The 21,183-nt window shown below is 43.9% G+C and overlaps 1 long non-coding RNA gene across 1 annotated transcript; it reads left to right on the top strand.

Annotated features, from left to right (window-relative positions):
- The first annotated feature begins 487 nt into the window (after positions 1 to 487).
- Positions 488 to 13,012, top strand: LOC125105346 (uncharacterized). The gene is made up of 3 exons (XR_007128876.1): positions 488 to 924; positions 1,096 to 1,210; positions 12,946 to 13,012. It is a non-coding gene; the product is annotated as an uncharacterized LOC125105346 (long non-coding RNA).
- The last annotated feature ends 8,171 nt before the right edge of the window (positions 13,013 to 21,183 follow it).

A 21,183-nucleotide genomic window follows, 5' to 3' on the forward strand; every position in this document is an offset into this window, starting at 1 on the left:
GTGTCCCGAGCTCCCTGAAAACCTCACTGCTTGAGATCAAAGTCGTATCAATAATTGCAAAACAAAAAACAAACAACAACAACAACAATAAAAACGGAGCCTGGCTCATTCCCAGCCCCTTGTCCGGTGTCTCAGGGGCTGCCCCAGAGTCCGGAGCAGCAGGTCTCAAGCTGACGGCTTCCCCCAGGATAGCAGGGAGGAGTGTCAGTGATGACCAGACTCGGAGTGCAAGCCCAACCTCATTCATTCATGCTGGAGACGTGGCCTCCCTGCCTCTCCCCATCCCCGCTGCAGTCAGTCTCAGATCATTCACTTCCAGACCCAAGCAGCAGCCCCAAAATGGGACAGTGATGTCATTTCCCTCTCCTTTGTGCCACCCTCCAGTCCCTAACATGAACACGTCCTCAAAGGACTCTGCAGGGAGGTCTGACGGACAGACGAGGTGAGCGGCGGGACACAGGAATTCTTCCCAGGAGCTGGGGAACTTTCTGGCACTGCCGGTTCTCACAGGGCAGCGGGAGCTGGCAGCCAGCGGGCCGGCATGACTCTGACTAATGGGTGTGGACAGCCCCGGAAGACCAGTCATGAGATCAGGCTGCTTGCCCGTCGGGGAGAGGTGAAACTGTCCCCTGACGGCTGCCCAGATGACTGGCGGCTTTATCCAGAAGCTTCTCCCAGAAGCAGCCCACGGCGGGTCTGAGGGAGAAGTGGGGAGAGGGCCAACGGCAGGGAAAATACAACCCAAACCCACACCAAGGCTTGTTTTTTATTTACCTGCGTGACTCCTGGGCTGAAGATTGCACAACCGGATTCCATCCAGATGCAGTGTAACAGGTGCCCTGACAGAGGTCTCGGGTGTCAACAGGCTTGCCCCCTGCTCTCCCAAGGACAGCGGAGTTCATTGGCGCTTCACAAAGAGAAGAGGTAGCCTCAGCCACTGCAGTTAATTTTTACCAAGCCACTTTGGGTAAACAGGGGACTTAGTGGAGTCCTAGTTTTCTTTCCAGACCAGCAGCCTCAGTATGTTTGTAGTGTAACAAAGAAAAGCGTTTTCTTGGAACCTCCAGGAAATTAATGGCTCATTTTTCCTGGCAGGCTGATGTGAGGGTACTCAATTACCTTGCACTGATTAAAGACAAGCGTTCCCGCCTCTGGGCAGAGAGGAGAAGAAGAGGAAAAATGAAGCCTATTAGCAAAGGGGGGCAATGAGGTAAGCTATGCAGTCGGGTCCGCTTTTCCACTCTCCTGTTGTTTCCAGATGCCGGAAAATGGGATCGCACGGGGCTCAGGCCACATTTTGTCATGAGGCTGCCTTTGGGAGGCTTCTAGCAAGTGGATAAAAAGTTATCCTTATTTACTAAAGACCCACAATGCGTTCCACGCTTTCATCCTTTTACCACTTCTAAAAATGTCCCGTAAGGAAGGCAAGGGATTGACATTGTTCTGCAGTTCCGGGAGCAGACTGGGAGAGCCACCTTCCCCTCCAGTGCACACCAGGAGGAGACCGTGCCCTCCGGCCTGCCTGAGTTTGAACTTTGTGCTGGAGGCAGCTCAGCACCCCCAGGCAAGGGCTGACTTAGTAGGTCCCCGGAGGTCTGCAGAGGTAGGGGTAGGTTTGTGCTGCGATGGAGTCCAGGGGGATCATTAGCACTTGTCCCCCCAACAAACACGATTGTGCACACAGCTGGAGATACCGTGGGTAGCCTCCCAGCCGCACCCAAGGGAAGAGGAGAGGGTCCCCAGGTGACTTATAAGCCCAGCTCAGCCTCTCAACAGCTTTGCCAGATGGCATAAATGTCCCAGTGCCCCGGTGCGATGAAGGGTTGCCCTGCAGAATTCCTGAGATCCCTTCGCCTTTCCATCCTAGGATTCTGTTAACACTGAGTGTGGGTTTTAAGTGCTAAATGGAGTCCATGAAGGCTGAATATTTATCGAGATTTAAAATGTCTCTCTGCTAATTGAAACTAATTCTCCGAACTGCACATTAAAAGCCCCAGGCTGATTTTTCTATTTGATGGACCCTGACAAAGTGGTACACGGAGACGCAGCAGCCCCAACCCCGCTCCAGCTCCCTCCGCCCCATGTTCCTGTGGCCCAGCTCCCCCGGGAGCCCGGGCCTCGTGCCCTCCCCTCACTCCGGTTCCCTCTCCTCCTCCTCCTCCTCCTCCTGCTGCAAGCTTGGCAGACTAATGGCCATCATCATCATGATGAGCCTTTAACAATGACAGGCGCTGCTCTCAACAGAACGCATTTCTTCCTCGGGAGAAGGGACATTTAAATCCCGCTGCCTGGCTAAGTGGGAGAGAGAATGGCAGGGCCCCAAAAGGGACAAGGAGGAGGCCCCCCAGCTGGAGGTAGCAGCGGGAGCTTCAAGCTTCAAATCAGTGTCAGGGGGGCGCAGAGAAGTACAAAAGTTTCGGGGTTCTATGCTCACCCTCTGAAAGTGGTCCTTCCCATCCTGGCCAGTATTGAGTTTCCAGTCTTTTAAGTACACGAGCAACAGAAGTCCACGGAATAGCATTTACCGATGCATTACATGATGCACCCCTTTCTCACTATGTTGAAATACACCTGACGTGAAATTTACCACCTTAGCCATTTTTAAGTGGCATTTTTCAGTGACGTTAAGTACATCCACCCTGTTGTGCTGCATCACCACCATCCATCTCCAGAACTTTCTCATCACCCCAAATAGCAGCTCGATCCCCATTAAACATGAACTCTCTGACCTTCCCACCAGGCGCCAGGGGATGTGATGCACTTCTACCTTTCCAGATCTCTTGGGGGCATTCCATTAAACACATGCTGGTCAGGACTCGTAGGAATCTACATTTTGAAAATTGTACAGCCCTCATTCTGGTTGGGAAAACTGAGGCACAGAGGTAGGAAACAGCCCATTTCCACTGAGAGAGAGCCAAGGGGCTATCAGGGATGCAAGTCAAGCCAACTGATGCAAGTCCCAACTGTCCTTTGATTTTCACTGCACTTTGTAGATGGCCAAGATGAGTTTGTAAGTTCCTTTCTTTTATAGGAAATTAATGGGATACATAAGGATTAAGGGAATGGCATAACAAACACCTGTGTGTCCACCACCAGAATTGATGAATGGTAATATTTTGTCACAACTGTTTGACTTTTTTATAAAAGGAACAAAATAATAGACAATTCTGCCTTCTTGTTCCTACTCCCAGGGCACTATCTCCCCATAGGTAACCCAAATTCACCCTTCTGAATTAGGTACATTCTTCTAGTACGCTGTTTACACCTACAGAATGAGATGTCCATGAATAATTTACATTTCCATGAATGATGTTGCAAAGGAAGCTTACTTTTTCCTCAACATTATGTTTTTGAGATGGAACTGTGTTGATATGAGTGTGTGTGTGTGTGTGTGTGTGTGTGTGTGTGTACTTAAGTTGTTTCCAATTTATTTTCCTATTACGAACACTGTTGCAATTATGCACAAGCCTCTCTAGGTAATTGATTTAGAAGGGGAGTTGCTGAGTCTTTGCAAACCAATGTTTCCAGCTCCAATTTTGCTTTGGATATTGACAGATTGTTTTCCAAAGTGGTTGGATTAATCTACACTCCTACCAGCAGAGTGTGAGAATTCCTCTTATGCCTTATATTCACTAACTCTTGATATTGTCAGTCTTTTAAAGTTTTTGTCTATCTGATTAGTGTGAAACGTCCTCTTGTTTGTTTTAAATCATATTCATTGGATTCTTAGGAAGGCTAAGCATATGGGCATTAATAATTTTTAATGTTCTCCCATAAATTGTTTATTCTATGAAACAGAATAGAAAGCCCAGAAATAGAGCCACATAAATAATGTCAATTGATCTTTGACAAAGAAGCAAAGGCAACACAGTGGACTAAAGACAGTTTGTTCAGGAAATGGTCTTGGAACAGCTGTGGGACATCCACAAGCCAAACCATCCATCTGGACACAGACCTTGCATACTTGGCAAAAATTAGCTCAAAATGGGTCATAGACCTAAATATAAACACAAGACTATAAAACTCCTAGAAGATACCACAGGAGAAGACTTAGGCAACCTTGGTTATAGCAATGACTTTCAGATACAACCCCGAAAGCACAACCCTTGAGAGAAATCATTGATGAGCTGGGCTTCATTGAAATTAAAAACTTCTGCTCTGCTAAAGACCACGTCAAGAGAAGGAGAAAAGAAGCCGCAGACTTGGAGAAAATATTTGCAAAACATGTATCCGATAAAGGGCTTGTATCCAAAATAAAAAAAGAACTCTTAAAACCCCAAAAAAGAAGAAAAACAGTGTGATTAAAAGTTGGGCCAAAGACCTTAACAGACATACAAGCGTCAAAAAAACATCTGAAAAGAGCTGTTCATCAAATGCCATCAGGGAAATGAGCTACCACTACACACTTACGAGAATGGCCCAAATCCAGAACACTGACACCAAATGCAGGTTAGGGTATGGGGCAACAAGAGCTTCCATTCAGTGCTGATGGAAATGTAAAATGGCATGGTCACAGGAAGACAGGTGGAAGCATCTCGCCCAACTAAATATAATTTTACCGTATGATCCAGGAATCATGCTTCCCAGTACTTACCCAAAGGAGTTAAAAATTTATATCTACACAAAAACCTGCACACCGAAGTTTATAGCAGCTTTATTCATAATTCCAAAACTCTGAAGCAACCAAGATGTCCTTCGGTAGGCGAACGGATAAATAAACTGGGTACATCCAGACAATGAAATAGTATTCCATGCTATTAAAAAAAATGGGCTAATAAGCCATGAAGAGACCCCGAAGAAATGGAAACGCACATTACCAAGCAAAAGAAGCCCATTCGGAAAGGCTACATACTGTAGGACTCCTACTCTATGACATTCTGGAAAAGGCAAAACTCTGGAGACAGTAAATTATCAGCGGTCCTAGGGCTTGGGGCAGGAGGGATGACTAGGAGGAGCATAGAGGATCTTTAGACAGTGCAAATACTTTTTATGATGCTGTAATAGTGGATTCGTGTCCTTACACATCCGTCTGAACCCATCGATTATACATCAAGTGTGAACCCAGCCGAGTATCGTGCTTGGGACGATCATGATGTGTCAGTGTAGGGTCATCTACGGTTATGGTGGGGGATGCTGACAAAGTAAGGTGGTATGCATGTGCGGTAGCAGAGGGCATTTGAAAAAACTCTCTGTACCTTCCTCTTAATTTTGCTGTGAACCTAAAACATCCCTAAAAAACAAAGTTAAAAAAAAAAAAAAGATCACTGACTGCTTAAAGAAAGACTGATAATACTTTGTGGAGTCTCTAGAAATATGTAGGACAGTAATGACACAAAATAACACATGAGGGGGAAATGGAAACATATGGTTTATATTTTTTACTGAATACACAACTTGACACATTCTTTCAAGATAGACTGCAATACATTAATTGTGCCTATCCTAAATTCTAGAGGAACCTTAAAAAAATAAAGAGGTACAGCTAATAAGACTATAGGTGAGCTAAAAGGAGATACTAAGATTACTCAACCCGGAAGAATGCAGAACAATGGGGAAGAGAACAAAGGATATACAGGGGGCAACAAACAGCAACATTATATAATTAAATTTAAAACGTAAATGGTCTAAATGCACTGATCCAAAGCCGAGATTGTCAGACTGGATAAAACAGCAAGACTTGAGACTTCTAATTTCAGCCCTGACATGTAAGTGCTTGCAAGTAATCACTCCCATCCTTACTTTAAAAAAAAAAAAGAAAGAAAGAAAGAAAGGGAAAAAAAAGAAAAAAGAACAAAGTGAAAATCAATGTCTTTTGTTGGATCCATCATCCGCCAGAGAATTGAGGTCACAGGGCAAACTACCACCTGAAAATGGGGGGTGGGGGGAAGACAGGAGACGTAGTCGCAGCTGAGATCTGCTTCCCTGAGGAGCCAGGCTACTGGAGCTCTAAACCGGTGGGAATACTTAAGTGGTAATTGTGACAAATTGCCGGAGATTGAGTGTGGACAAGCATTTAAGAATGGGAAATGGGAGGGAGAGGCACAGTTGAGTGGATTTTATCTCCGTCTCACCAGGTTCTCACCTTGAAGAGCCAAGAAAATTTCCCTCTGGTCTCAGGCTGGGAGGGGAGAAAAATGAACCCTTTGAAACACTCTCAGGGCATCTCCATAACAAAGGTCTACTCAGCAGGAGAAATGACCTTATCAGAGCCCTGTCTCAGTTAGGGTGAAGGGCAACAGCCCCCTCTAGCCTCCCAGTCGCACTGAAGTCCCGGAGAAGGGAAGAAAACCAAGAAATGTATGTGAAATTCACACGCCAGGGACACAGGTCCGCTAAAATTTTATCATGAGATTACAGAATGCTCTCCCTCCTCCGCGCCTTTACTACCACATCCACGGGCTCCAATGTCAGGCCACTGGATTACAGCCGGAAGAGCTGCCAGGCACAAGCTATATTTAGGAAGCAGTTCTTAGAAAAATCTGAAGACCACATGAAAAATAAAAAGAAGGACGCTAGACGCATTTGAAGCCTTTGGAATTTACATTTACAACGAACAAATACAGCTCAGCTCCTGGCCAGATTAACATAAAACCTCACCCTAAAAGCCTGCACCTCAGTTATTAGCAGATACATCAGCTTGGGCTTTCAACAAAGTAATTAGAAGACATTCTAAGAGGAAAGAAAAATATAAGACCAAACTGTATGCTGTGCACAAGAAACTCAGTATAAGCACAAAGACACCAAGGAGGGAAAAAGAAGTATCATGCGAACACTAATATGAAGAAAACTGGGAGTCCATGTCATTAGAAGACACAGTAGACTTCAGAACAAGGAGCGTCCCTAGAGGAAAGAGGGACATCCTTTAACGATAAAACGCTCTGTTCACCAATATGACACAACACAACAAAAGCAAGTATACTTCGAATAACACAGCATCAAAATAAGTGAGCAAAACACCGAGGAAGCTGAACGGAGACAGGAAAATGCACAATTATTTTATATTTCCATATTTTTCTCTCTGTAATCGAGAGGAAAGTACAGAGAAAATCGGTAAGTAGCAAGAATAAGAATCACACTGAACTTAGCCTCAGAGACTATGGAAGCAAGAAGAGAGTGAAGTGAAATATTTAAAGTGTGGAAAGAAAAGAAATCCACCAGTCTAGAATTCTGTATCCAGTGAAGTTATCCTTCGAAAGTGAAGTAGAAATACCTTCTCAAACAGAAATTGAGAGAACATGTTGCTAATAGAGTCGTCCTGAAAGAAATGTTAAAAGAAGTTCTTTAGAGAAGGAAAAGGCTGTAGATCAGAAACTTGAAATCTACAAAAAAAAAAAAAAAAAAAGAAGAGAAAGAAAAGAAAAAAGAAAAGAGAGAGAGAGAGAGAAAGAACTTAAGAAAAGGGATAAGACAAGGTAAAATAAAATTATTTTTATTATTCTTAATTGAACTAACAAATAACAGTTTGTTCAAAATGGTAATAGCAACAATGTATTCAGTGATTATACTTAGGAAAAAGTGAGATGAAAGGCAGCAATGTTATATGTGAAAGGATACCACAATGGAGAAGATTCTGCTACAAAGTGACTGTACTCACCCATCGACAGTATTGTGTTGGGGCGCCTGGGTGGCTCAGTCGGTTAAGCGTCTGCCTTCAGCTCAGGTCATGATCCCAGGGTCCTGGGATTAAGTCCCACATCAGGATCCCTGCTCAGTGGGGAGCCTGCTTCTCCGCCTCCCCCCGCCACTCCCACTTATGCTCGCGTGCGCATAATCTCTCTCTCTCTCTGTCAAATAAATACATAAAATTTTTAAAAACAAAAACAAACACCCCCCAGTATCGTGTTATTTGGAAAGTGGACTTGGGTTCGTTGCAAAGGCCAACTGCAAACTCTGGGGTAGTCACTAAAAAAGTAAACAAGAAAGAAATATAATTAATATGCTAAGAGGGAAGAAAATGGAATCATAACGAAATGCTCAGTTAAAACCCCAGAATTCAGAAAGAGATTGGATGATAAAAAAGACAGACAAAGCAAGGGGGATGAATAGAAAACAGGAACAAACATGATAGCTATTAATCCACTTGCTGTGGTCTGCAGGTCTGGGTCCCTAAAACTCGTATGTTGAAATCCTTCCTCAGCCTCAGAGATGATGGGGTTAGGAGATGGGTCTCTGGGAGGTGCTCAGATCACGAGGGTGGGGCCCCCTGAGTGGGATTACTGCTCTGATGAAACAGGCTCCAGAGGGATCTTTGGCCCCTTTCATCGTGCCTGGGCATAGTGATAAGGGGCTAGCTGTAAACCAGAAACAGAGCCCCCAGCAGAACCCAAACAGGCTGACACCCTGATCTCAGGCTTCCAGCTTCCAGAACAGAGAGCAATATATCTCTGTTTATAAACCATCCTGTCTGTGGTATCTTGTTCCAGCCGCCCACACGGACTAAAATCCTGATCAAAAATCACTTTAAACATGGATGGTCTAAATGCAATTAGACCAACTAAAAGACAGCGAGTGATAGAGTGGATAAACACAAGTCCCTCTTCAAACTCTCTACAAGGAACACACTTCAAATATAAAGACTCAGACTAAAAGTGAAGGGGTAGAGAAAGTTGTGTAGTGCTAACACATCAAAGGAAAGCTGAAGGAATTATATTGGTTTCAGGCACAGCAGATCTCAGAGCAAGGATATAATCAGAGATTTTTAAAAAGGGACATTGGATAATGATAACGAGGTCGATTATCCGAGAATACATAGCAATTCTTGATTGTTTGCACTTAGAAAACAGAGAGTCAAAATATATAAAGCAAAATCTGCCAGAACTACAAGAAGAGATAGATTAATCCATGGTTAAGCTGGAGACTTGAACCCCATTCTACCAGTAACAGAGAGACACAGCAGGCAGAAAACTAGCAAGGACAATAGTTGAATGGCAGTAGCGCCATCAACCAACTGGATCTAACTGATATCTACAGAATACTTCATCCCATATTCTTTTTATGGAATATTCACCACTTTTCAAATAACTCACACTCCATGTCCTAAAACACACCTCAGCAAGTTTAAGAAAATAGAAATAGTAACATGCTCTCAGACCACAGTGGGATTAAGCAAAGAGCCAGTAACAGAAAGACACCGGAAACCACCCCCCAAATACCTGGAGATTAAACAACACACTTCTGAAAAACACACAGATCAAAGAAGAAGTCTCAAGAGATATTAATAAATATTTTGAAGTAAGTGAAAATGAAAATGAGCAACAGTAAAATTGTGGGAGGCAGCAAAACGAGTGACCAGAGGGAACTTCTTAGTATCGAATGTATATATTAAGAAGAAAGATCTAAAATCGGTAACCTCAGTTTTCACCTTAGAAGCTAGTAAAACAACAAGTCAAATCCAAAGTAAGCAGTGGAAAAGAAATAATAAAAACTAGGGTGGAAATCAGTAAAATTGAAAGCAGGAAATCAGTAGAAAAAATCAACAAAACCAATATCTACTTCTTTGAAAAGATCAAGAAAACTGATTAAACTCTAGTTAACCTAATTAAGAAAAAGAAAGAAGATGCAAATTACTAACATCAGAAATGAAATAGAGTCAGGCCATCACTACTGATTCCATGAACATTAAAGGGATAATAAATATTATGAAAAACTCTATTCCCACAAATTTGATCACCTAGATGAAACAGACAATTCCTTGAATATACATTTTACCAAAACTCATACAAGAAGAATAGATAAACTCAGTAGGCTTGCATCTAAGAAAGAAATGGCATCAGTAAATAATAATCTTCAAAACAGAAAGTGTCAGGTCCAGATGAGTTCATGGATGAATTCTACCAAACAAATAAGGAAGAGATTATACTAATTCTCTACTACGTCTTCCAGAAAACAGAAAGAGAACGAATACTTCCTAACTTCCCAATTCTGAGACCGTATCACCCTGATATAGAAACCAGACAAAGATATTATTACCAAAAAAAAAAAAAGAAAGAAAGAAAGAAAGAAAGAAAAGAAAACTATAGACCAATATAAATCATGAACATAGATGGGAAAATCCTCAATAAAATGTTAGCAAATCAAATCCAACAATGTATCAAAAGATTGATACAGCATGACCAACTGGGATTTATTCCAGAATGCAATACTGGTTCAATATTTGAAAATCACTTAATGTAATTCCATCACATGAACAGGCTAAAGAAGACAAATCTTATGATTATAGAAAAGCCGTTGGGAAAAATTCCAATACCCATTCATGATAAAAATTCTCAGTGTGCTAGGAACAGAAGGGAACTTCTTTAACTTATAAAGAACAAACAGCACACATGAGGAGCTTACATCATATTTACTGATGGGAAACCAGGAATTCTCCTGCTGAGATGAAGAACAAGGCCAGGCTATCTCCTCTCACCACTCCCTTTCAACGTCATACTAGGAATCCTAGCAAATACAATAAGACAGGAAAAGGAAATAAGAGTTCTAGAGTAGGAAGGAAGAAGTAAAACTTTGAAGATGACATGATTGTCTATGTAATAAGTCTGAAAGATTCAACAAAAGCCTTTTGGAACCAACAAACAACTACAGCAGGTTTACAGGATACAAAATCAATATCCAAAAATCATTGCTTTCTTGTATATCAGCAATGCACAATTGGAATTTGATATTAAAAACCCAATACCATTTACATGAGCACCAAAAAAAAAAAAAAAAAAGGTAAACTTGGGTATAAATCTAACAAAGTATTTTGAAGATCTATATGAGGAAAGCAACAAAACTCTAATGAAAGAAATCAAAGATCCAAATAAATGGAGAACTACTGCATGTTCATGGAAAAGAAACAATATTTTTCTTTTTCTTTTTTTTTTTTTAAGATTGTATTTATTTATTTGACAGACAGAATCACAAGTAGGCAGAGAGGCAGGCAGAGAGAGAGGGAGAAGCAGGCTCCCCGCTGAGCAGGGAGCCCAATGAGAGGCTTGATCCCAGGATCCTGGGATCATGACCCGAGCTGAAGGCAGAGGCTTTTTTCCACTGAGCCACCCGGGTGCCCCAAAGACAGTACTTTTCAATTGTAAGTTCTTTACAACTTGATCTATAGATGTGTCTTATTTTGTGAATACTGACAATTTAATTCTAAAGTTTATATGTAGAAGCAAAAGACTCAGACTAGCCAACTCAATATTTAAGGAGAACAAAACCAGAGGACTTCAAACCTATTATGGAGCTACAGTACTTAAGAGAGCATGGCATGGTGGAAACAGACAAACAGAAAATGGGACAGAATAGAGAGCCCAGAAATAGACCCAATTAATGCAGTTCACAGATTTTTGACAAAGGAGCAAAATTAATTCAACGGAAAAAAAAAAAAACTGTCTTTTCAACAAACGGTGCTGGAACAACTGGGCATCCTCATTCAAACAAATATATCTACATACAGACTTCCATCCTTCACAAAAAATAACTCAAGATGCATCACAGACCTAAATGTAAGCCACAAAATTATTAGACTTCCAGAAGATATCACAGGAGATAACACAAGTGTCCTTGGGTAAGGTGGTGACCTTTTAGATGCAATACCAAAAGCCCAAGTCGTTAAAGAAAAAAAAACCTAAGTTAGACTTAACTAAAATTAAAAACTCCTGTTCTATGAGAGATACCATTAAGAGGTAAAAAGATGAGCTACCTACTGGGAGAAAATATTTGCAAAATGGATATCTAACAAAAAACTTGTATCCAAAATATTCAAAGAACTCCTAAAATCAACCTAAAAAACCAAACAACCCAATTAAAAATGGGCAAGAGATCTGAACAGACACCTCATCAAAGAAAATATACAAAAAAGATATGGATAAACTGTAGTATATCCAGACAATGGAACATTATTCATCAACTAAATAAACTGAGTAAGAGGGTAAATCCTAAGAGTCTTCATTACAGAAGGAATCTTTCTCTTTATTCTTTTCTTTTTATTGTATCTCTGTGAGAAGATGGGTGTTAGTGGAACATACTGTGGTAGTCATTTCCCAATGTAAGTAAATTGAACCATCATGCTGTACGCCTCGAACTTATGGCATGACACGTGCCATTTTTTTCTCAATAAAACTGGGGGGCGGGGAGAAATGAGCTATCAAGCCATAAAAAGACACAGTGGAACTGTAAATGAGTATTGCTAAGTGAGAGAAGCCAATCTGGAAAGGTTGCATACTGTATGATTCCAACTATTTGACATTCGGGAAAAGGCAAAAACAAGGAGACCATAAAAGGATCAGCTGTGCCAGGGTTTGTGGGGAGGAAAGGAGGGAGGAATAGGTGAACCACAGCATTTCCAGAACATTGGAAGTATTCTGTACCACATTGTGATGGCGGATACGTGGCATTATGCCCTTGTCGAGAACCACAGCATGTACAACACCTTGTGTAAACTATGGACTTGCTTTGTCACAATGTACTGAGACTGGCTCGTCGGTGGTAAATGACCCACTGTACTGATGCAAGACAGAAATCCTGGGGAAGCTGTGTGTCAGATAGAGAGACTATGTGGGAACTTTGTACTTTCCAATCAACTGTCTGGAAATCTGAAACAGTTCTAAAAACATACAGGGTACTAATTAAGGAAAAAAATCTTCAAGGTTCATCACCAGCCCAGGGCCTGGCACAGCCTCAGCCCAGCCTGACTCCAGCTGTGGGACACCCATGGTGACCACCCAGAGAAAGGGCCCTGCGTGCATGGCACTGTATGTAACTGTCCTTGAAGGATGGTCCCCCCATCCCTCCCTGGGGTATCCAGGGAGTGGTGACAGGTATCAGGCTGGAGGCTGCTGCCCTGACCTGGTTCTCCCTGGGTTCCGCCTCCTGGACCACCCCCAACCAGCTTTATACCTCCTCCTCCAGACTGGCTTCTCTCTTCTTGTCTCTGTGTTTCTTCTTTTGTTGCTCCTGCTGTCATAGCTTCCTGCTTGTGCGTCGGAGGCCTGCAGAAGGGACTCTGGGGCCACTGGTCTGTCGATCAGGAAGGTGAGAAGTCTTGCCCTGTCTGTAACCACCCACACACCCACACCCCTGCCCCTTCCCCAGCGGTTGAAGCATGGGAGGGGGTCTCACACTGGCCCCAGGGTATCTTTAATCACATCTGTGTGTGAGTGTGCGCATCCTTGTGTGAAGGCATGTGGTCTGTGCCCACGGTGTGTACCCTTTGGTCTCCAGGAGTGTCTGCAGGTAAGACATGTGAGGGTCAAAGTGCCTGTGTGGTTTCTCCCCTTTGACCCTGGGTGTACCTGTCCATGGGTCTGTCTGTGAGTGGCCTCTTGAGCTTGATCTCAGCTCTATTCTTGTGGCTTTTTAAAATTTAAGACAAACAAGTTAATTTTATAAATGCATGAAAGATTCTAACGACCATTAACAAAAGAAGATATACACATGGCTAACAGGCGTGTGAAAAGACACTTGACAGCATGAGTCCTAGGTAAGAGGCAAGTAAAAACCGAGTGCACACCCATTACATAATACCATGTGTTGGCAAGGACGTGGACGAGCTAGCACCGTCAAAACCAAACCGAACCAAACCAAAGCATGTCCGTATTATTCTGCATGTACAATGGTACAAGCAGTTCAGAAAGCAGTTTCATCACTTGTTCATAGTAAAATACACACGTATCTTACGACCTAGAAATTCCATGTGCAGACGTTTACCCGAGAGAAAGGGAAGTAGATGCCCACAAGATAACAGAGACACAAATATTTGAAGCATATTCATTCACAAGAGTCTCAAACTCGAAACAACCCACATGTTCATTCACAGGCGAGGAGATAAAGTCTAGTATATCCATGCTTGGAAGACATTTAGCAATAAAATGAAAACTAGTGATACAGCAACGTGGGTACATACCAAAAATACTCAATGGAGTAAGTCAATCAGAAAGTCTATAATGTATGATTCTTCCTTTTCACAAAGAGCAGTGAGTGGGTGTTGTGGCTAGAGGTGGAGGGGACACGAGGGACCTATGGAGGGAAAATGTTCTGTCTTGATGATGGTGGTGGCAGTGACCATGGGTCACATTTGTCAAACCTCATGGAACTGTACTGTAATATCATTAATAAAAATTTCTGATGCATCTATAACAGGTGGTTTACTTTTGGAAGGGATAGGGTAGCTCCAAAGTGAGTTAATAAACTCATTCCTTGATGTTGACAAGTAATTACGCTTGCAGTTAGACCCTCCACTGTGACATTTACTGCAAGAAAGCCAAATGAGAGGAGCAACCAAAGGCACGAAAAATACACATGAAGGCTCCAAGTAGATCATAAAAGGTAATCAATGAATGGCAAATACCTGTCTAAGAAAACAAGAACCTGACTGCCTTGTTTGCAGCTGTGCCCCCAGCCAGTTCACATTACCATCCAGCAACATCACTGGGTGAACACGTTCGAAACTCAAAAGTCCTAATCTCTCTCTGTCACCAACAGGATGTGTAGCCTCCCGCTCATGAGTTAATGCTGGCTCATCAGAGGTGCCATCTTCTGGGTCTGAAACACGTAATACTGTTCTTAAAGACAAGGATAAAACGAGCAGGTGCCATGATGTGGTCATTGTTGGCTTCATTCGACCATTAGCAGGAGGGATGGGGATCAAACAGACAAGAGGTCTGCTGAGAGAAGCTCCTCCCAGTTTTCCTTCAGCTAAGAATGTCTTTATTCATGTTCATCCCAAATAATCTTTGACAAAACAGGAAAAATATACAGTGGAAAAAAGACAGTCTCTTCAATAAATGGTGCTGGGAAAATTGGACAGCTATATGTAGAAGAATGAAACCTGACCATTCTCTTACACCATCCACAAAGATAAACTCGAAATGGATAAAAGACCTCAACGTGAGACAGGAATCCATCAGAATCCTAGAGGAGAACATAGGTAGTAACCTCTTCAATATCAGCCACAGCAACTTCTTTCAAGATATGTCTCCAAAGGCAAAGGAAACAAAAGTGAAAATGAACTTTTGGGACTTCATCAAGATCAAAAGCTTCTGCACAACAAAGGAAACAGTCAACAAAACAAAGAGGCAACCCACAGAATGGGAGAAGATATTTGCAAATGACAGTACAGACAAAAGGTTGCTATTCAGGATCTATAAAGAACTTCTCAAACTCAACACACACAAAACAGATAATCATATCAAAAAATGGGCAGAAGATATGAACAGACACTTCTCCAATGAAGACATACAAATGGCTATCAGACACATGAAAAAATGTTCATCATCACTAGCCATCAGGGAGATTCAAATTAAAACCACATTGAGACACCACCTTACACCAGTTAGAATGGCCAAAATTAGCAAGACAGGAAACAACATGTGTTGGAGAGGATGTGGAGAAAGGGGAACCCTCTTACACTGTTGGTGGGAATGCACGTTGGTGCAGTCACTTTGGAGAACAGTGTAGAGATTCCTCAAGAAATTAAAAATAGAGCTTCCCTAGGACCCTGCCATTGCACTACTGGGTATTTACACCAAAGATACAGATGTAGTGAAAAGAAGGGCCATCTGTACCCCAATGTTTATAGCAGCAATGGCCACGGTCGCCAAACTGTGGAAAGAACCAAGATGCCCTTCAACAGACAAATGGATAAGGGAGATGTGTCCATATACATGATGGAGTATGATGCCTCCATCAGAAAGGATGAATACCCAACTTTTGTAGCAACATGGACGAGACTGGAAGAGATGATGCTGAGTGAAATAAGTCAAGCAGAGAGAGTCAATGATCATATGGTTTCACTGATTTGTGGAGCATAACAAATAACATGGAGGACATAGGGAGATGGAGAGGAGAAGGGAGTTGAGGGAAATTGGAAGGGGAGGTGAACCATGAGACTATGGACTCTGAAAAACAATCTGAGGTTTTGAAGGGGTGGGGGGTGGGAGGTTGGGGGAGCCAGGTGGTGGGTATTAAGGAGGGCACGTATTGCATGGAGCACTGGGTGTGGTGCAAAAACAATGAATTCTGTTACGCTGAAAAGAAATTTAAAAAATAAAATAAAGGATATTTTCAGTGGGTTCTATGTTTCTTCAGCAACTTAAGGACGTTCCAATGCCCCTGACCTTCATGGTTTCAGTGAGAGTGGTCTGCAGTCACAGAGTGACAGTTCCCACAGGGGCCAACCAAGAGCCACAACCAGGAGGGGAGGATTTCCATCATCCAACCGTGTGGTCCCCTCCATGGGGAAGGTCCCACCCTGTGCGGGTTTCCCTTGGGAGTTTTCCCGATCACACTTGGCGTGTAGTTCCAAGGTTCCAGCTGCCTCTGAGTCCAAAGGAAGACAGGCTGAAACTCAAAGAAGAAGGTGGGGGCACTCACTGATGGGGTGTTTTCCTGTCAGCCTGCCACCATTTCTGTGAGGAGTCCTCAGACACCAGGTGCTCCACACATCCTTCCAGGTTCTAGTGTCCATCAGCAGGAGACAGAGTGGCACGTGCTTACTCCATCTTGGTCCCAGTTATGTTTCCTGGCATGCTGCAAGTTCTGTGAGGGCAGAGACGGAGTCTAGCTTATTAATTTGGCTGACCTGAGCTTTGTGTTGCTCAGGTAGCCGCCCCTCCTCCAAAATTCCCTGAATAAACCAATAAACAGTGAAGACCAAATAACAGTGAAGATGATATTTGTAAAGCAACTGGCCCAGATACAGATAAATGATAGCATCTACCATTGCCTGGAGAGACCTAAGGCTTGCGTGTCTATCTCCTCTATATCCCAACAACTTAACACGGAAGCATTCAAAACAGAGCTGGAGCTCCTATGCGTCCCTAGCCTGTTTAAGTATGAGGCACCTCTCCAAAGATGGTATCCAGAAGCCCCAAGAAAACCTGAGTCTAACTCATATGCAAATGAGTATAAAACACATGGGTGGCATTTCAAATTGCTGAGGGAAAAGATAGGTTTTCAATAAATCATGTTGGCTAGCCTTTTAGGGGAAAAGAACTGTAGACATCCCCCTTACTCTCTGCCCCAAGTAAAGCCTGGATGGATCTGAACGGAAGAAAGAAAGCCATAAAAGTACTAGGGAAAAACATAACTAAATAGTAGACCTATTATGAGAAAGAACTTTCTATAGAAAATACAAAATCTAATGCCATAAAGGGAAAAATCAATAACTTTGTTTTCATGAAAATGTAAATCATTCCTAGCAGGGGGGATCATAATAAAGCCAGAAGGCAAACGGAAAATGAAAATGTGAATTTATTGTAACAATGTACAGAAAAATATGAGCACTGTTGTGGACACACATGCACACACACAGACACACAGACACAGATACACACTGTATCTAAATTAGAATTCTTTGAAAGAGGACTACCCTACTGCTGCAGACAGAGGGAGGTATATCTTTTGGAGGGAACACTTAGGACCTAATAATTTGAATTCTGCCTAAGCTGCGGAACCTCCCACCCCCACCCCCAGGGCAGGGTCTATGTATTGCAGAGCTCCTAGGGGTACATTCACATCACAGCGTCCTGGTGGCAGTGGCACCAGGGTCAGGCGGTCCATGGTCAGTTCTCACTGTCCCCATCCTTCATCCCAGACCACCCCCACCCCCCAGCTGCTTCCCCTGTTTCCTAAACCAATGAGATGGTGGAAACTAAACAGGGACAGGGGAAGTTCGAGAAATGCAGCCATAGGGAAGACCTTGGAAGGTCAGGGAGAGGGATGGTCACATCACATTTCTCTTTTGCCTGATATGATCGGGGACTGCACCATCAGATTCCCCAGAGTGGAAACATCGTTCACTTCTGGGCTAAAAGTGGCCTTCCAGTAGTACACTGCTGCATTTTCTCCGTTACAGGTTTTATTTGGAATTTTTCTTAAGTGGGGTGGTCAAAAATATTTTTTGTCCTCGTCTTGTCTGGATTTGGTGTCAGAATAATGCGAACTTCATTGAAGGTGTTGGAAATCATCTTTTTCTGTTCTGTACAGCACTCTATGAAAGTACATTATAGGAGACACGTCTTCCTTAAAAAGTTAGAGCATGCCTGCTAAGTGGCCTGGGTCTGTATTCTGTCACCGTTGTTTGGTCGACACGGGAAGTTTCTAGACTACCCGCTCCCTTTTCCCCATGGCTCTTGAGGTTTTTCCTCTCTGAGGGATCCACTTCAGTTCACCCATTCTCAATTATTCTGAAATAATTTTTAATTTGTTTTTAATTTTCTCTTCAACCGAAGTTATCTAGAAAATCATTTTGTAATTGGCAGGCAGACAGACTCTTTTTTTTAAGGTGGCAGAAATATTATTCCCCAGGGCTGACTGCAATTTCCTACTTCTCCCTTGCTTTGGGAACCCAGGTCCCGTTCACGGTGGTGATATACCCAGCTCTAGGGCAGGGACCACGTCTGTCTGAAACCATGCTACGGCTCCTATTTCCCACCACCTGCTCCTCACGTGGCCAGCCTACTTTCTCAGGGGAGACCCACGACTCCATCCAGCCCCCTTCATCCTGCTTTGGCTCTGACAATAAATACCCGGAATGACAGCCCAGTGTAGAGGGTGGGCCCAGAGGTGTGGTACACCTGGGCTCAGCTCCCGTTCCATCAGTGACCGGCTCTATCACTTTGGACAAGTTACTGAATCACTCTCTGCCTCAGTTGCCCCACATGTAAAGAGGAATACCTTATCGATTTATATGATCATTTAATGAGTGAAAATAGAGAAGGGACTCAGAACAGTGGTTGACACCAAGGAAGTCATACAAAATGCCATTATCACTGTAATAATTATTGTCAATGCTCTAATAATCATCGCCATCCTCTTGGGGCTGTGAGGACAGAGAGCCAACATGAAGAGAATACAGAGCAGAAAGAAAGGGCTCGGACCCTTGATGAAGATGTTGAACGGACCTTGGAAAACCCGCCTCCAGATATTCAGAGAACAATAAATGTCCTTCCTCAGGTCCTCTGCTAGTTTTCATCGAATGCATTCTAACTGGTACACTTGCTTATGTTTTTCATTAATTCAAAAACAGGTCTCAAGCTCTGTTCTAGGCTCTGGGGACACAAGTATGGGGCAGCCCCAAAGGAGCCCTCTGCCTTCTGGAGCTCACATTCTTTTTACACTAATTTCTGATTGCTTCTCACGGAAGTCGGAGAAAGTAGCCCCGCGAGCTCTGCTTTGGGGACTCTACTGAGATTTTGTTGCTATTACAATTTTTATAATTGAAAAGTGAAAAGAATTTTTGAAAAGAATGCATGTTCTTGTCTGAAAAGAAGGCATACACACAAGTAGAAGACAAGAAAAGCGAAGGTCAAGGCTCATCTTTTTTACATACTGCTGTCCAGTTGTTCAAACACCATTGGTTCAACTGATGACTCTTTCTTCATGGAACTGTCTTTACACCTTTGTTGAAAACAAAATGGCCATATTTGTGGAGGTAAAGCAAGAGGAGGAGAGGAGAGAGAACAGAAAAGGCAAACATGGTGGAAAGTTCTAAAATGAGAAAATACCAAACGTCGGCCGAGTCATGGCCCCAGACAGACCCGTCATTCCCTGCAGACAGGGTGTCACGGGCATGACCTCTGTGGACAAATCCATCCTTTCCAGCTGAAGTCCATCCTCGAGTGCTCTCAAGTGTGTTCTCAAGCAGAAACGCTCTTTGGACCAAAAGCACAAACTAGAACATTCCCAGCAGCACAGCCTGTTCGGCCCCAAAGCAGAAACCACTAACTGCTGGTCGTTGGCAGTGCCAGCAACGCTGGGGTACAAGCACACACCAGACCACGGTATGAAGATGGGAGGGAATGCTCTCGCACGTCACCCCAGAACATGGCCCACTCTCACCGATGTAAATGCTGGAACCGAAGAAGGAAGACAGAGGGGACGCACTGTATAATTTCACTCATGGAAAGTACGAGAACAGGGAAAACTCAGAGGCACTGTGAGAAGCCAGCCGCTGGCTTAAGTTGGTGGGGACCAGGGAAGCCTGAGGTTATGGGATGTTCAGTCTCCTGACCTGGGTGCTGGTCACACTGGTGTGCCCAGTGTGTGAAAACCTGCCCAGCTGTCACACATACACAGGTGGGCTTTTCTACATATCACACTTCAAATCAGAGTTTAGGAAAAGAGGGAAGAAGGGAGAAGCCGGGGTCCTGTGCACATGGGGGTGCACTCTGCCCGCCTGTCGGCTGCACAACCCAGCCTGCGACAGCATGGCCACCAGCTGACCCTTCCCACATAGCCTCAGTTTCCAGCTCGGGGGTTGCGGAGCGTGCTGAGCCGTGAGGCCCCGGATAGGACGTGCCCTCGGGAAGAGGACCCACGGCCCACAGGGGACCAGGTCACCACGTCCACTGGTAATGCTCAGAGCAGGTGGTCCCAAACTCTGCCTACATCTCGTCACGTCCTCGTGAGCTGGTCTGGGCCACGGACGTACAGATCCTGCTGGAACCGTCATCTCGGGCCGTCCTGCTCATGCAGCATGTGGCTAAGGCGGGCTGTGGACCCCAGAGTGGTTGTCAGGGAACCAGCTAGAGACGCTGGATGTGTATCTTCTACAGAACTGACGTTTTATGCAATTTCCAGAGCAGCGCGGGCCTCCGGCAAGCCCCTACTGGAAGCGGGAAACCTGTCTTCTTTCTGAGAATGGAAAGTTGCTCAGTCCTCCCCGGGGAAAGCTGCGGGGATTTACACTCTTTTTTTTTTTTTTTAAAGATTTTATTTATTTATTTGACAGACAGAAATCACAGGCAGGCAGAGAGGCAGGCAGAGAGAGAGGAAGGGAAGCAGGACACCCGCTGAGCAGAGAGCCCGATGCGATGCAGGGCTCGAACCCAGGACCCCGGGATCATGACCTGAGCCGAAGGCAGAGGCTTTAACCCACTGAGCCACCCAGGCGCCCCGGGGATTTACACTCTTAAAGGTGCAGAAATACCCTGTGGCCAGAGTAGCTTTTTCTACCTCTTCTTTCTATCCGCCCCTATCTCTCTCCTGCTCCTAGTTTTGGGGGCTCAGAGTGGGGATGCTGGAAAGTCAGGTCTGTATCTCCCGACACGAGCAGCAGAGACTAGGCAGGGAGAAAACTCCCACTCCCAACTCCTAGACACTCGCACAAACGTCCCAAGATCACGGTCGCTTCGGCTGTGGACAACAGGAATTGAACAGTGATGCGACACTTGGGGCAAAGGGGCTGAAGCCACCAACCACTTG

The sequence above is a fragment of the Lutra lutra genome, chromosome 7 (assembly GCF_902655055.1).
Source record: "Lutra lutra chromosome 7, mLutLut1.2, whole genome shotgun sequence".
Classification (NCBI taxonomy): Eukaryota; Metazoa; Chordata; class Mammalia; order Carnivora; family Mustelidae; genus Lutra; species Lutra lutra.